Here is a 14,841-nt window from a genome sequence, read left to right on the forward strand (position 1 = left end):
CGTTCCATCTGAATTAGGTATGCCTTGATTTCTTTCCCTGACCATGTTTCTGATTCTTCTAGGACTTCCTGTATGTTTAGGTTGTCCTGCATTGTTTGTAACCCTTTTTTCCTTGTTTTTTCATATTGTTCATGTTGCTTTCCAGCTCTGTTTGACTGCTTTGTAACTGCTTTCTCCTATACATTAGTTTTGGCTTTGTATATCTCTGTTGTCTCTCTTTTGTAGTGGGAGATTATGCCTAGAAATGATGTTGTACTTTAAAGCTGATTCATTCAGTTCATATAAGGCTTCTAGGTTCTGTATGCATATAATGATTTGCTGTTTGTTCTTAGGATTATATGTTTAGGTTAGGTGCTCTGGTGGTACGATGGTTAGTATGTCTTGGCTACTTTAGAAGATTGCTCCACTGAAGGTGGATACTACCAGGCAATTGGATCAGGGTGTTGGTAGTAGCTAGGTATTTAGGAGCCTTATAGACAGTCTCGAGACATTCACCTATTTGCATTTAGACAATTACACGCAATGGAAGATGTAATGCTTGGGATGAGAGTTGGGGGATAGGGGAATGAAGGTGCTGTTAAAAAGAAAAAAGGATAGAGGGAGAGATAGATTAGAGGGGAATGAAAAGAACAATAAAACTTGAAATGGGATAGAAAGAGAGAAGGAAAAGGGGAGAAAGGAACAGGGAAAGAAGAAGGAGAGAGAGAGAAAAAAAAGAAATATCGACAACAGCAACAACGACAAAAAAAAAAAATTCACAGTCTTAGAGATCCACCTTCTTCTCTTCCAGTAGGCGGAGCTGTGCCCTCCAAGCGGAGCGTCTGCTCTCTACCTGCCGAGAGCTATCTCAGTAGAGCTATCTCAGTACGGCGTCTCCTGAGAGTCTCTCAGACTTGTCAGTCCAGAGCCATTTCACTTCTCCAGCCCTTAACCCCCTTCCTCCTGTCAGCCTGCCAGCCAGGACCTGTTCCCCAGATGTGATTCCCCAGAGATCTAGTTACACTTGCAGCTCCACCGCATGTCCCTTTTAAGCCCCCGTACTGTGGTAAACTGGCGGCTAAGACCTTGGGAGTCACCGCTGGTGATATGGGGGGCTGGGAGTCTGGGATCCCCTCTGCTTCCCTACGGACACGAGCCCTGAGAAGTCAATGAAGTTTCCTGGCTGCTTGTATCAGTATGGGGAGTCACGCACCTGCTAAAGTGGCTTCTGATGGGAAGGAATTCCGCCGGCCGAACTCCGATGACGTCACCTCTCTGCTATGGCGGGCCCCAGGCTCCTTGCCGGAATGTCCGAGGGGAGAGGTGGGACTGGACCGGCCCGGTTTGCCTCAGTTCTGGCTCCTGGAGCCTTGGCTAAAGACTTCTTCCTGCCAAACTGCCTCTCGGCGTCTAGCGGGTCCCAGTCACTTTGCCTGCGGGCGGGAGAACGGATCTGCAGCTGTGCCCGCGGTGCGCAGGCTGTGCTGGTGGATCTGAAACTCCGTGGCGGGGTCCCGTTTGTCTGGTTCACACAGACGCTTCAAAAATATCCTAGTAGCTCCTGGGCAGTCTCTCTTCAGTGTAATTTTGCTAGGAGAATCTCCATTGGTAGAATCCAAGAGTTATCCTTGCGGCTTTGTGACCCCATCACTGGGGGTGCAGGAGAAGCGCAGCCTCTCTGCCCGCCACCATGTTGGATCCCCCTCGTAAATTCTTTAAACTTATTTATTATGGAAGATTTTTATTTCATCATCAAATCTGAAGCTTAATTTTGCTGGATATAAGATTCTTGGTTGGCATCCTTTTATTTTTTTTCAGAACTTGGTATATGTTGTTCAGGATCTTCTATCTTTGAGGGTCTGGGTTGAAAAATCTGATATCTGAATTGGTTTCCCCCATATGTAATCTGAAACTTTTCTCTTATGGCTTTTAGCATTCTCTCCTTATTCTGTATGCTAGTCATTTTCATTATAATGTGCCTTGGGGTGGATCTTTTGTAATTTTGTACATTTGGTGTCCTGTAAGCCTCTTGTATTTGATTTTCCAATTTATTCACGTTTGGAAAGTTTTCCAACATTATTTCATTGAAGAGATTGTGCATTTTTTTGGTTTGTATCCCTGTGCCTTTCTCTATCCCAGTAATTCTTAGATTTGGTCTTCTTATGTTATCCCATAATTCTTGAATGTTCTGTTCATGGTTTCTTACTATCTTCACTGTGTGGTCAACTTTATTTTCAAGATTGTATATTTTGTCTTCATTGTCTGAGGTTCTGTCTTCCAAGTGATCTAATCTGTTGGTGATGCTTTCTATTGAATTTTTAAATTGGTTTATTGTTTCCTTCATTTAAAGGATTTTTTTTCAGAATCTGTCTCCTTATGTAAGTAATCTTTTGCTGCCTGTATTTGCTCTTTTATCTCTTTGTTGGTGTGATCAGTTGTTACTTGTATTTGTTCTCTTACATCATTGTTTGCTTTGTAGGTTATTTTAATTATGTACATTCTGAACTCCTTTTCTGATATTTCGTCTGTGCTGTCAGTGGATTCTATTATTGTAGCATCTTGATTTGTTTGAGGCACTTTCTTCCCTTGTTTTTTCATACTGTTCATGTGCTTTCCTCTCTAGCAGTGCAGATTTGAGGTATTACAATTTTACACTGTAATCTTGTAGTATCCCTGCGGATTACTAATACCTTACCTTTAAGGGGGAGACCAATATTTATAGCACCCAATGCAGATAATGTGCAGCCTTAAACCATATAGCTCCTGTTTAGACAGTTACAGCTTTGTCATAGTAAAAAGAAATGATGTGTTTGATTAATATCTACAGTATATATAGTAGGTTTTCATAAGGGTCTACAGTTTCTAATGATGGACAGAGAGCCCGAGGGGTGAGTATAGAATGTGGGGTTTATGAGGTAGGAGGTGAGAATATAGAGATATTAGATCACAGGAAGAGTGAAAGAGGAATCAAGAGAAGTAGGCTAGCAGGTATACCTCTGGTGTAACCAAGCCCACAAGGACCTTGGTGATAGTCTTCCAGGTCCTGGCTGTTGTCTCTAGATGGAAGTGGGCATGTTCCTAGTTGGTGGCAGTGGCAGCGTCAAACCTTAGGTACCTTGATGTTAAGACTTCCAGGTCCTAGCCGGTGTCCTAAGATGGAGGCTGCCCCAACTAAAGATGGTGGTATGACAGTGGAAGTAATCCAAGATGGTGGTGGAGGTGTCTCAAGATGGAGGTGATTGTTTTCAGAGGTCTGAGAGGGCGGACTGTGTGGTGACATTGAGCAGCCTGTTCAGAGATGCAGTGCTGTGGCAGGCTGCTGCTTCCAGGCACTGCCAGTTGTCCCCAAGGTGGAGGCTAACATGTTGTGGGGAGGGTCTCTGGAGGTGGCTCTGGTGCCCCAAAATGGAAGCAGGCTGGGAGAGCCATGCATTTGTAGATGGGGGCTACAGCATGGTCTTTCTTCTCCTCTACATGTGTGTGGTCACTCTACTTTTTTTTTTCTATTAGATGCAGGGTCTCTGTTCTAGTGCCTAAGTCTTTGATCCACTTTGAGTTGATTTTTGTGCAGGGTGAGAGAGAGAGGTTTAATTTCATTTTGTTACATATGGATTTCCAGTTTTCCCAGCAGCATTTGTTGAATTAGGCTGTCTTTTCTCCATTATATGTTTTGGCACCTTTGTGTAGTATGAGATAACTGTATTTATGTGGGTTTGTCTCTGTGTTTTATATTTTGTACCATTGGTCTACATTTCTGTTTTGGTGCTAATATCATGCCATTTTTGATGATATTGCTCTATAGTTTAAGGTCTGGTATTGTGATATTTCCTGTTTTAGTCTTCTTGCTAAGGATTACTTTGGCTATTCTGGGTCTCTTTTATTTTTTTCCAAATGAATTTCATGATTACTTTTTCTACTTCTGTAAAGAATATCATTGAGATTTTAATAGAGATTGCATTAAATCTGTATAATAGTTTTGGTAGTATGGCTATTTTGACAATATTAATTCTGCCTATCCAAAAGCATGGGAGATCTTTTCATCTTCTGGCACATCTCCATATAATTCTAACTACTTGGGAGACTGAAGCATGAAGCAGGAGGATTGCGTGTTTGAGGCCAGGGTGGGCAACTTAGTGAGACACTGTCTCAAAAATAAAAAGGGATGGAGATACAGCTCATTGGTACAGTGCTCCTGTGTTCAATCCCTAGTATTGGACCCCACCCCCACAATTAAAAAAAAAGGTAAAGGCAACTCTCTCTCAAAGAAAGGGTGTAATGACAGAAAGGCAACTTTTGCTGGACAAGATGATGAAATGCACCTTTACAGAATAGTTCTAATGTATTAGGTGGCTTTAGTCAGAGGTATCATCTAAGGTAAAGCTAGTGGGATACTAATATATTGTTTAGCTGCATAACCTCCAAGATTAGTGATTTTTAGAATCAACTAAAAACAGGTGGAGATCAGGGGTTTATTTGTGTTTTACCATGGTTATACTACCTCTAGAGTATAAGTTTCTTCAGGGCAGCTTGTCTGTCTTGTTGGCTACTATATCCTCAATACCTCAAGCACAATAGGCATCTAATTAGTAGTTATATTAATGTATGCCTTGTTGATATAAGAATGAATGTTAAAATTTTAGTCACAATTACATTAATATCTATTTCTTATTTCTCTCCCCATTGTACAGTTTATTCTTTGGAACCCTACTTCAAGATTTTCTTGTTATTCCAATTCCTAATACATTGCTCCTGTAGCTAGGATTTCCAGTATCTGTGACCATTGGTTATGCTGAGACTCTTCTGTTTACCCTTTTTCATGCAATTGTGTGTGTTCCTCCTTACTTGGGGAGCCAGGGTTGCAATTGCTGTTATACTCTTCTCTCTTTGTGTTGCCAGCCCAGGAATCTGTGTACAGGATTCTTCTTTTTCCTTTGCTGATCTCTAGTGCTCTCTCTGAGTTGCTCACTCTGAAATAATGCTATTCATTTGTTGTTTTTCTTCTTTCTGTAGGGGTAAGTGCTGGTTACTTCTATTTGGCCATCTTGTGTATACTTCTCTTTGTTGACCCTGGGTGAATGTCCTTGCCTCCTGAGCCTCAGTTCCCCTGGGTGTAGGATAGATAACATGAATCCCTAGACTTGTGCCCACTTTAAAAAGGCAGCTCTGAGGCAGTACTTGGGTCCTTCTGTGACCTGAATACAGGGGAAAACATGCTTGATTTCATCTTATGTTTTTGAAATTAATGTTCACATGATATATATCACTGTCTTTTTACTCTAAAGGTGTCTATATTGTTGAATTAAAAGTTAATTCTTGTATCATGTTTTTAATTTACTAATCTCTGTCTTTTAATTGGGGCACCTAGATCATTATATTTAAGGTGATTATTGATAAGTTAGGGCTAAGTTCACTATTTTATTATTGGTGTTGCTTGTTTCCTCTGTTTCTTACTCATTTCTTTTTTCTTGCCTTTGTGTGAATAACTTGGAAACATTTAAAGTCTACCTTGAAATCTTTATAGATTTTATTAGTTTAAAAGCACTTAATGTGTAGACACCTACATGACATTTTTTTTCTTAAAAACATGGTCTCTACTCCAGATAAATCATAGTCAAAATAAATGATAGACTCAAGATGCCATCAGTCCCGTTTGTATTAAGATCTGTTGTGTGGATGACAAATAGTAAGCACTTATGACATTGATAAACTGAAAGTAATTGCCAAATTTGCTAACAGTTTTTCATTTCTAAGCCATTCTTAAAGAAAATCATTTGGGGCTACTCATTATAGTCCATCAGAGTAGCCAGGCCACCCAGATTACTATTTTCATCATTAAATAACTGGTAGTTTTTGAAATTAACAAAGATGTGCCCCTATCATGAAAGGATTTTACTCCTTCTGGCCTATATTATTCAAGTTTGCCTTTGGTCAGTTTCATGTAATCTTTAATGTACTTCTTGTAGTTTCTTTTGAAGCTGGTTCCTGCAAGTGATGGTTCATGACAGTATCAACACCAGTGATTACTGTGCTTTTGGTGCCTTTATCCTTGGGGTCTTCAATGGAGGCATTTCCACCAGTGAGCAAGTCATCAATGTTAATTCCCTATGATACTGATCATCTTCCATTCTACCTTCAGGAACTAGCCTGTCAATGATCTCTGGAACCTGTAAATGTAGGAGAAGATCTCATTGTAGCTGATGAAGTTCTGGTAGATAATCATGATAGTAGTTTCAGGAAGACAGTGGGTGATTGTAGCTTAGTAGGAGCCTGGAGATCAGAATGAACTTAGTTCAGCCAGAGTGGTGTTCATTGGGGTTTGGGGAGCAGATGGAAAAGTTGATGGTGTGTTTGAGTGTATTGCCTCCTTGATTTTCTTAATGATTGGTCTGGGTATTACAAAACACATGTGTGGCTTATCAAATATAGTAGTATCACCATTTTATCACTTTGAATCATGTATAGAAACCTTATATCCATTTAGGTTCTGTTACCCTCCCCACTTTAAAGGATCATTGTCTTGAGTATCTGATGGTGTTATAATTTTTAGAAAACTCATGATGAGAAGGATAAGCTTTTGGTATTTAATCATATTTATGTTCTTTCTTCCTTTTCAATGTCCCAGGACTTCTGTTTTTTTTCAGAAAATCATTTTCTTTTTGTTTGAAATACTTCCTTTAGCCATTTTTTGAGATTATGTTATCCTGTAACAAATTCTTTTGATTTTCCCTCATCTTGATTTCACCTTAATTTCTGATGGATAGTTTTGCTGAATATAGAATTTTTGGTTAAAAAATTTTCCCCCTCTTTATTAGTTAAAAAATGTACTACTTTCCTCTTTTATAGTGTATTACTTTTACATAGTTGTCTCTATTGGTCTCTTCTGAAGTTCATTGATTCCATCTTCTGTCATCTCTTTTCTGTTCATCCTGTTTAGCCCATCCAATTTTAAAATTAATTCAGCAAAATAGCAGGATACAAAATTGACATTCATAAATCAAAGGCATTTCTGTATAATCAATGACAAATCCTCTAAAAGGGAAATGAGGAAAACTACTCCGTTTACAATAGCCTCAACAAAACAAAACAGCAGCAGCAACAACAACAACAACAACAACAACAACAAAACCCACTTGGGAATCAGCCGAACAAAAGAGGTCAAAGACCTCTACAATGAAAACTACAGAATGCTAAAGACAGAAATTAAAGAAAACCTTAGACGATGGAGAGATCTTCCTTGTTCTTGGATAGGCAGAATTAATATTGTCAAAATGACCATACAGCCAAAAACACTATACAGATTTAATGCAATTCCAATCAAAATTCCAATGACATTCCTCATAGAAATAGAAAAAGTAATCATGAAACTTATCTGGAAAAATGAGAGACTCAGAATAGTTAAAGCAATCCTTATCAAGAAGACTAAGCAGGTGGCATCACTATACCAGATCTTAAGGTATACTACAGAGCTAAAAAAATAGCTAGTAGCAAAAATAGCATGGTATTGGCACCAAAATAGACTTGTTGACCAATGCTACAGAATAGAGGACACAGAGACAAACCCACACAATACAGTTACTTCATATTAGACAAAGGTGCCAAAAATGCACATTGGAGAAAAGATAGCCTCTTCAACAAATGGTGCTGCAAAAACTGGAAATCCATATGCAAAAAAATGAAATAAAGCCCCTTTCTATCACCATGCACAAAACTTAACTCAAAGTGGATCAAGGATCTAGGAATTAAACCAGAGACCCTGCACCTAATAGAAGAAAAAAGTACGCCCAAATCCCATGTCAGATTAGGCCCCAACTTCTTTGATAAGACTCCTGTAACAGAAGAATTAATATAAAAAAATCAACAAATGGTATAGATTCAAACTAAAAAGCTTCTTCTCAGCAAAAGAAACAATTGGGTGAATAGAGCACCTATAATTTGGGAACAAATTTTTGCCACATTTACGTCAGATAGAGCATTAATCTCTAGGATATATAAAGAACTCAAAAATCTTAACACCAAAAAAAAAAATGCAATCGATAAATGGCCCAAGGGACTGAACAGACACTTCTCAGAAGATGATATACAACCAATCAGCAAATATATGAAAAAATGTTCAACATCTCTAGCAGTTAGAGAAATGCAAATCAAAACTATTCTAAGATTTCAACTCACTCCAGTTAGAATGGCAGCTGTTAAGAATACAAACAAGGGTTGGGGTTGTGGCTCAGTGGTAGAGCACTCGCCTAGCACATGCGAGGTCCTGGGTTTGATCCTCAGCATCACATAAAAATAAAGATATTGTGTACAACTAAAAAAATAAACATTTTTAAAAAAGAATACAAACAACAATTAAATGAAACAAAGCCCCTTTCTATCACCATGTGATAGAAATGAGAGATGTGGGGATAAGGGCACACTCATAAATTGCTGGTGGAATTGCAAATTAGTACAGCCAATATGGAAAGCAGTATGGAGATTCCTTGGAAAACTTGGAATGTAACCACCATTTGACGCAGCTATTCTGCCCCTTGGTTTATACCTGAAGGACTTAAAAACAACATACAATAGGGACACAGCCACATCAATGTTTATAGCAGCACAGTTCATAATAGCTAAATTGTGGAACCAACCTAGATGCCCTCCTGTAGATGAATGGATAAAGAAATGGTGATATATATACACAATAGAATATTACTCAGCATTAAAAGAGAATAAAATCATGGCATTTTCAGGTAAATGGATGGAGTTGGAGAATATCATGCTAAGTGAAGTTAGCCAATCCCCCAAAACCAAATACTGAATGTTTTCTCTGATTTAAGGATGCTGATTCATAATATGGTTGGGGGTCGTGGGAGGAATAGATGAACTCTAGATAGGGCAAAGGGGAAAAAGGGTGAGAGGAAGAGGGAGGGGGCATGGGGGTAGAAAAGATGGTGGTGGAATGAGATGGACATTATTACCCTAATTACATGTATGAAGACACAAATGATGTGACTCTACTTTGTTTATAACCAGACATATGAAAAATTATGCTCTATATATGTAATATGAATTGTAATGCATTCTGCTGTCATATATAACAAAAAGAAAAACAGAATGTGTTTAAGAAGAATTGAGCTTGTATCTGCTGCCATTTCCTTGTTCTTCTGACTTTTATTCTATCCAAGCCACTGTCCTGTTGGATTGTGGTGCCAAGTGTAGGGAAGGTCCCCCACTTTACTTCACATGTAGTCATTCCTGGACATACCCTCATTGACACACCCAGAAGTCTCTTAATCTTTGACATCTCTTAATCCAATCAAGTTGGCACTAGTTATGATGGTATTCTTCTACTTGTGGGGGTTAGGGTGCACTTATTAGACCAGCAGCTTGTGTGATTTCCCCTTGTTTGTGACCTTGGCTTTTCTGTTGCATCCCTCATTGTTTCTTTTAGGCTCACCTATCTGTGTTGGTGGCATTCCTATTAAGTTCAGGAAAGGACCCCGTTTGGCCTGATTTCTGTTGTTAGCTTGGGGATTGGGAAATGTCAAGCCTTGGTTACTTCCTGTTTTGGTTTGGGGCACAGAAGACTCCCTGGCACTGTCTTGTTCCTCAAATCCTATAGTTTCTTTCTCTCTTTATTGAATAGCGTAGCAATGTAAACTCTTTTTTTTTTCTTTTCAGTTTTTATGTGGTGCTAAGGATTGAACCCAGTGCCTCACACGTGCTAGGCAAGTGCACTGCCACTGAGCTAAAGCACCAGCCCCCCTGTAGTCTCTTACAGCTTAATTTCCTCTTTTTATCCTTCAGAAATTTCCTTTGGTTATATATATATTTTTAATGAATTCTAATTTGTTATGCATGACAGCAGAGAATGCATTTCAGTTCATAGTACACAATGGAACACAGTTTTTCATTTCTCTGGTTGTACACAAAGTAGAGTCACACCATTCATGCATGTGGTAAAGATTTTTCTCACCTTTGTCGAGTATGAAATAACTGTATTTGTTTGGGTTTCCTTGCTGTGTCCTCCATTCTGTACCATTGGTCTACAAGTCTGTTTTGGTGCCAATACTATGCTGTTTTTGTTATTAGTGCTCTGTAATATAATTTAAGGTCTGGTATAGTGATACCTGCTTCACTGTTCTTGCTAAGGATTGCTTTAGCTATTCTGGGTCTCTTATTTTTCCAGATGAATTTCATAATTGCTTTTTCTAGTTCTTTAAAGAATATCATTGGGATTTTAATAGGAATTGCATTAAATCTATATAGTATTTTTGGTAGCATGGCCATTTTGACAGTGTTAATTCTGCCTATCCAAGAACAAGGGAGATCTTTCCATCTTCTAAGGTCATCTTTAATTTCTTTCTTTACTGTTCTGTAGTTTCATCGTAGAGGTTTGTCACCTCTTTCATTGATTCACAAGGTTTTATTTTTTATTTTATTTTTATTTTTTGCAAATGGGGTAGTTTTCCTAGTTTCTCTTTCAGAGGATTGTTACTTACATACAGAAATGCATTTGATTTATGGGTATTGATTTTATATCCTGCTATTTTGCTGAATTCATTTATTAGTTCTAGAAGTTTTCTGGTGGAATTTTTCGGATCCTCTAAGTATAGAATCATGTTGTTGGCAAATAGTGATAGTTTGAATTATCTTTTCCTATTCATATCCTTTTAATATCTTTCGTCTGTCTCATTGCTCTGGCTAGAATTTCAAGAACTATGTTAAATAGAAGTGGTGAAAGAGGGCAGCCCTGTCTTGTTCCAGTTTTTAGAGGGAATGCTTTTAATTTTATTCCATTTAGAATAATGTTGGTCTGGGGCTTAGCATAGATAGCTTTTACAATGTTGAGATATGTTCCTGTTATCCCTAGTTTTTCTAGTGTTTTGAATATGAAGGGGTGCTATATTTGTCAAATGCTTTTTCTGCATTTATTTTTTTTTCTTATTTTTTTATTTCTTTTTTTTCTGCATTTATTGATTTGTAAGCCGACTATTTATATTGTAGATAATAAGTGAATTTAACATTTCTGATTTTTGATTTTCATGTTGAACCAACCTTGCATCCCTGTGATGAACCCCACTTGAGCGTGGTGCACTATCTTTTTGATATGTTCTTGTATTTGATTTGCCAGAATTTTGTTGAGAATTTGTGCATCTATGTTAATTAGAGATATTGATCTGAAGTTTTCTTTCTTTGATGTGTCTTTGCCTGGTTTTGGAATCAGGGTGATATTGGACTCATAGAATGAGTTTGGAAGTGTTTCCTCTTTTTCTATTTCATGGAATAATTTAAGGAGTATTGGTATTCTTCTTTGGGGAAGGTCTTATAGAACTCAGCTTGGAATCTATCTGTTCCTGGGCTTTTCTTTGTTAGTAGGCTTATGATGGCTTCTTATGTTTCATTGCTTGTACTTGGTCTGTTTAACTTGTGTATATCGTCCTGATTCGGTTTGGGTAAATCACATGACTCTAGAAATTTGTCAGTGTCTCTCATATTTTCTATTTTATTGGAGAACAAATTGTCATGATATTTCATTTTTCATCATAGATTTTAGTAATTTGAGTTTTCTCTCTCCTTCTCTTTGTTAGCATGGCTAAGGGTTTATCAGTTTTATTTATTTTTTCAAAAACCCAACTTTTTGTTTTTGTGAATTTTTTCACTTGTTTCTTTTGTTTCAATTTCATTGACTCTAGCTCTGATTTTTTTTGGGCGGGGGCGGGGGTGGGTACCAGGGATTGAATTCAGGCAGTCAACCATTGAATGAATCCCCAGCCCTATTTTGTATCTTATTTAGAAATAGGTCTCACTGAGTTGCTCAGCATCTCACTTTTTGTCTCATTGCTCTGGCTAGAGTTTGAACTCGTGGTCCTCCTATCTCAGCTTCCTGAGCCACTGTTTGATTTTAATTATTTTCTGTCTTCTACTACTTTGGGTGTTGATTGTTCTTTTTATAGGGATTTTTTTTCCTGAGTTTTTACCCTCTAGTTTATAGTGTCCCTGTAGGGTTCAATACCTCTCCTTTCAGGGACTGAGATCAATATTATCTGATCCCAATACAAACAATATACAGCCTTAAATCAAATATCTTCTATTAAGACGTTTACAGTTTTGTCACAATATACAGAAATGGTGAGTTCACTTATTATCTACAATATAAACAGGAGGTTTACAAAAGGGTCTACAGTTTCTGATGTTGTACAAAGAGAACCGGGGGTGGGGTATAGGATCAGATGTTAAGGAAGAGTGAAAGAAGAATTGAAAGAAGTTGGCAGTCACAGGAGAAAAGAGAGAAAGTGATTTTGGGGAGACAAGTAAGTGGGAAGATAATATCGAGAGTAAAAAACAAACGTAACAATTAAGAAAAATTAAAAGTGTAAAAATAAGCGATAAAAGAATATACAACACAACTGTAATATATTATTCAGACATCCCAGTCCTCAGTAGCCTAATCCATGAAAAGTATTTGGTTTCAGAAATGTTGGGGATGTTAGGACAGGAAGAGAGAGAAAAGAAAAGAATAAAAAATCTCGAAGTAAAATTAAGACTGTTTCTGTTGGAGTCCAGTATCTTTCCTGCTTCCCTTCTCATCTAATAGGTGGGTTGTCTAATGTTTGCTGGTATCTCCACCCTCAGGATGGTGAAGGTTATTAGGGTGGGAGGATTGGTTTTGCGAGCAGAACTGCTAGATGTGGGGTATAGCACTTGCTTTCACTGCTGGGAGACTGCATCCCAAGATCTCCTTTGGGGCTTGCTCATGTGATGAGGGCACTTGGTCTTTTCTCCTTTTATTGCCTGTAGACCCCACAATTCTGAGTCTCTACTTTAGCCTCTAAACTGTACATCACTCACCCCCTCCCTTTCTACTTCCCAAGCAGGAGCCTCTCTCTCCAGAGATCTTGTGGGCTGCACTCTGAGGCCTGAGCATCTGTCTCAAAAAGCTGTTTTGTTTCGGGCAGATCAGGATCAGTCTTTGCCAGCTATGGACTGGCCACTTAGCAGCAAGCACTGTGCTGGGTTAGTAACTGTGGGGGAGAGGGGGGGAGTCGGGAGGCTATGGGTACCTTGATATTGCTTCTAGGCCTCAGCTGGAGTCCCAAGCTAGGAGTTGTCCCAACTAAAAATGGCATTGGTGTTATCAAGGATAACCAAAGTTGGTGACAAAGGTGTCTCAGGATAGAGGTTGCTGCTTTCAGAGATGGGGTGTCAGGTTGGACTGGGCAGCATGTTCAGAGATGCAGCTTTGTGGAGTGCAGTGTTGTGGCTGGTGGCTATCTCCAGACCCTATCCAGTGTCCCCAGATGCAGGTGACTATGGCAGTGGTTGCAGTGTCCCAATATGGAGGCAACCAGGGGAGCCCCATGCTAGTAGATGAGGGTCCACATGGGAGCGGTGGCTGGGGGGTCCTGAGTGTACCCTGAGGCCAAGAGACCTGTGTGGACTCAGTGACCAGGATTCCTGTGTAGGAATCCTCTAATAACTGTTGGGGGTCCTCTAATAACTTTCAGAGAAACAGTATTCCCACTGCTTGAATTCTAGGTCACAGGGTGACAGGGAATGCATCCTCCCTCTAGCCTGCCATCTTGGATCCACTTGTCTCCTTTGGTTATATTTTATGTTATTTCTAGGTTTATAATAATTATAATGGGAGGAACTACTTGGACTTGCATTTAAATGAACTGTAAAAAGTAAAATAATTTATGATTCAAGGAAATCCATATGCAACAAAATGAAATTAAACCCATATCTTTCACCATGCACAAAACTTAACTCAAAATGGATCAAGGACCTAGGAATTAAACCAGACACTCTTCATCTAATAGAAGAAAAAGTAGGCCCCAACTTCCTTAATGAGACTCCTATAGTGCAAGAATTAAAAACAGGAATCAGTAAATGGGATGGAATCAAACAACAAATTTTTTCTCAGCAAAAGAAACAATCTGTGAGGTGAACAGAGCCTGCATCCTGGGACCAAATCTTTACCCCTCACACATCAAATAGAGCACTAATCTCTAGGGTATATAAAGAACTCAAAAAGGTAAGCACCAAAAAAAAAAAAAAAAAAAAAAAAAGGAAATAACCCAATCAACAAATGGGCCAAGGACCTGAATAGATACTTCTCAGAAGAGAATATACAATCACTCAACAAATATATGAAAAAATGCTCATTATCTCTAGCAATCAGAGAATTGCAAATCAAAACTACTGTCAGGTATCATCTCACTCCAGTCAGAATGGCAGTTATTATGAAGACAAACAACAATAAGTGTTGGAGAGGATGTGGGGAAAAAGGTACACTCATACATTGCTGGTGGGACTGCAAATTGGTGCAGCCAATATGGAAAGCAGTATGGAGATTCCTTGGAAATCTGGGAATGGAATCACCATTTGATCCAGCTATCCCTCTCCTCGGACTATACCCAGAGGAGTTAAAAACAGCATACTACAGGGATACAGCCACATTAATGTTTATAGCAGCACAATTCACAATAGCTAAAACTGTGGAGCCAACCTAGATGGCCTTCATTGGATGAATGGATAAGAAAATGTGGCATACATGCACAATGGATTTTTACTCAGCAATAAAAGAGCATAGAATCATGGCATTTGCAGGTAAATGGATGGCGTTAAAGAAGATAATGCTAAGTGAAATTAGCCAATCCCCAAAAAAACAAATGCCAAATGTTTTCTCTGATATAAGGAGGCTGACTCATAGTGGGGTGGGGAGGAGCAACATAGGAGGAATAGATGAATTCTAGATAGGGAAGAGGGGAGGGAGGGAAAGGGAAGAGGCAGGGGATTAGTAAGGATGGTGGAATGTGATGGTCATCATTATCCAAAGTACATGTATGAAGACACGAATTGGGTGTCAACCTACTTTAT

At 38.8% G+C, this 14,841-nt stretch overlaps 1 protein-coding gene across 1 annotated transcript in view; it reads left to right on the forward strand.

The window, feature by feature from the left end:
* The window catches only part of Stk31 (serine/threonine kinase 31), a 95,998-nt gene that overhangs the window by 75,054 nt on the left and 6,103 nt on the right, over positions 1-14,841 (forward strand). The gene's annotated exons all lie outside the window — the stretch shown is intronic.

This window comes from Callospermophilus lateralis, chromosome 1 (genome assembly GCF_048772815.1).
Source record: "Callospermophilus lateralis isolate mCalLat2 chromosome 1, mCalLat2.hap1, whole genome shotgun sequence".
NCBI lineage: Eukaryota > Metazoa > Chordata > Mammalia > Rodentia > Sciuridae > Callospermophilus > Callospermophilus lateralis.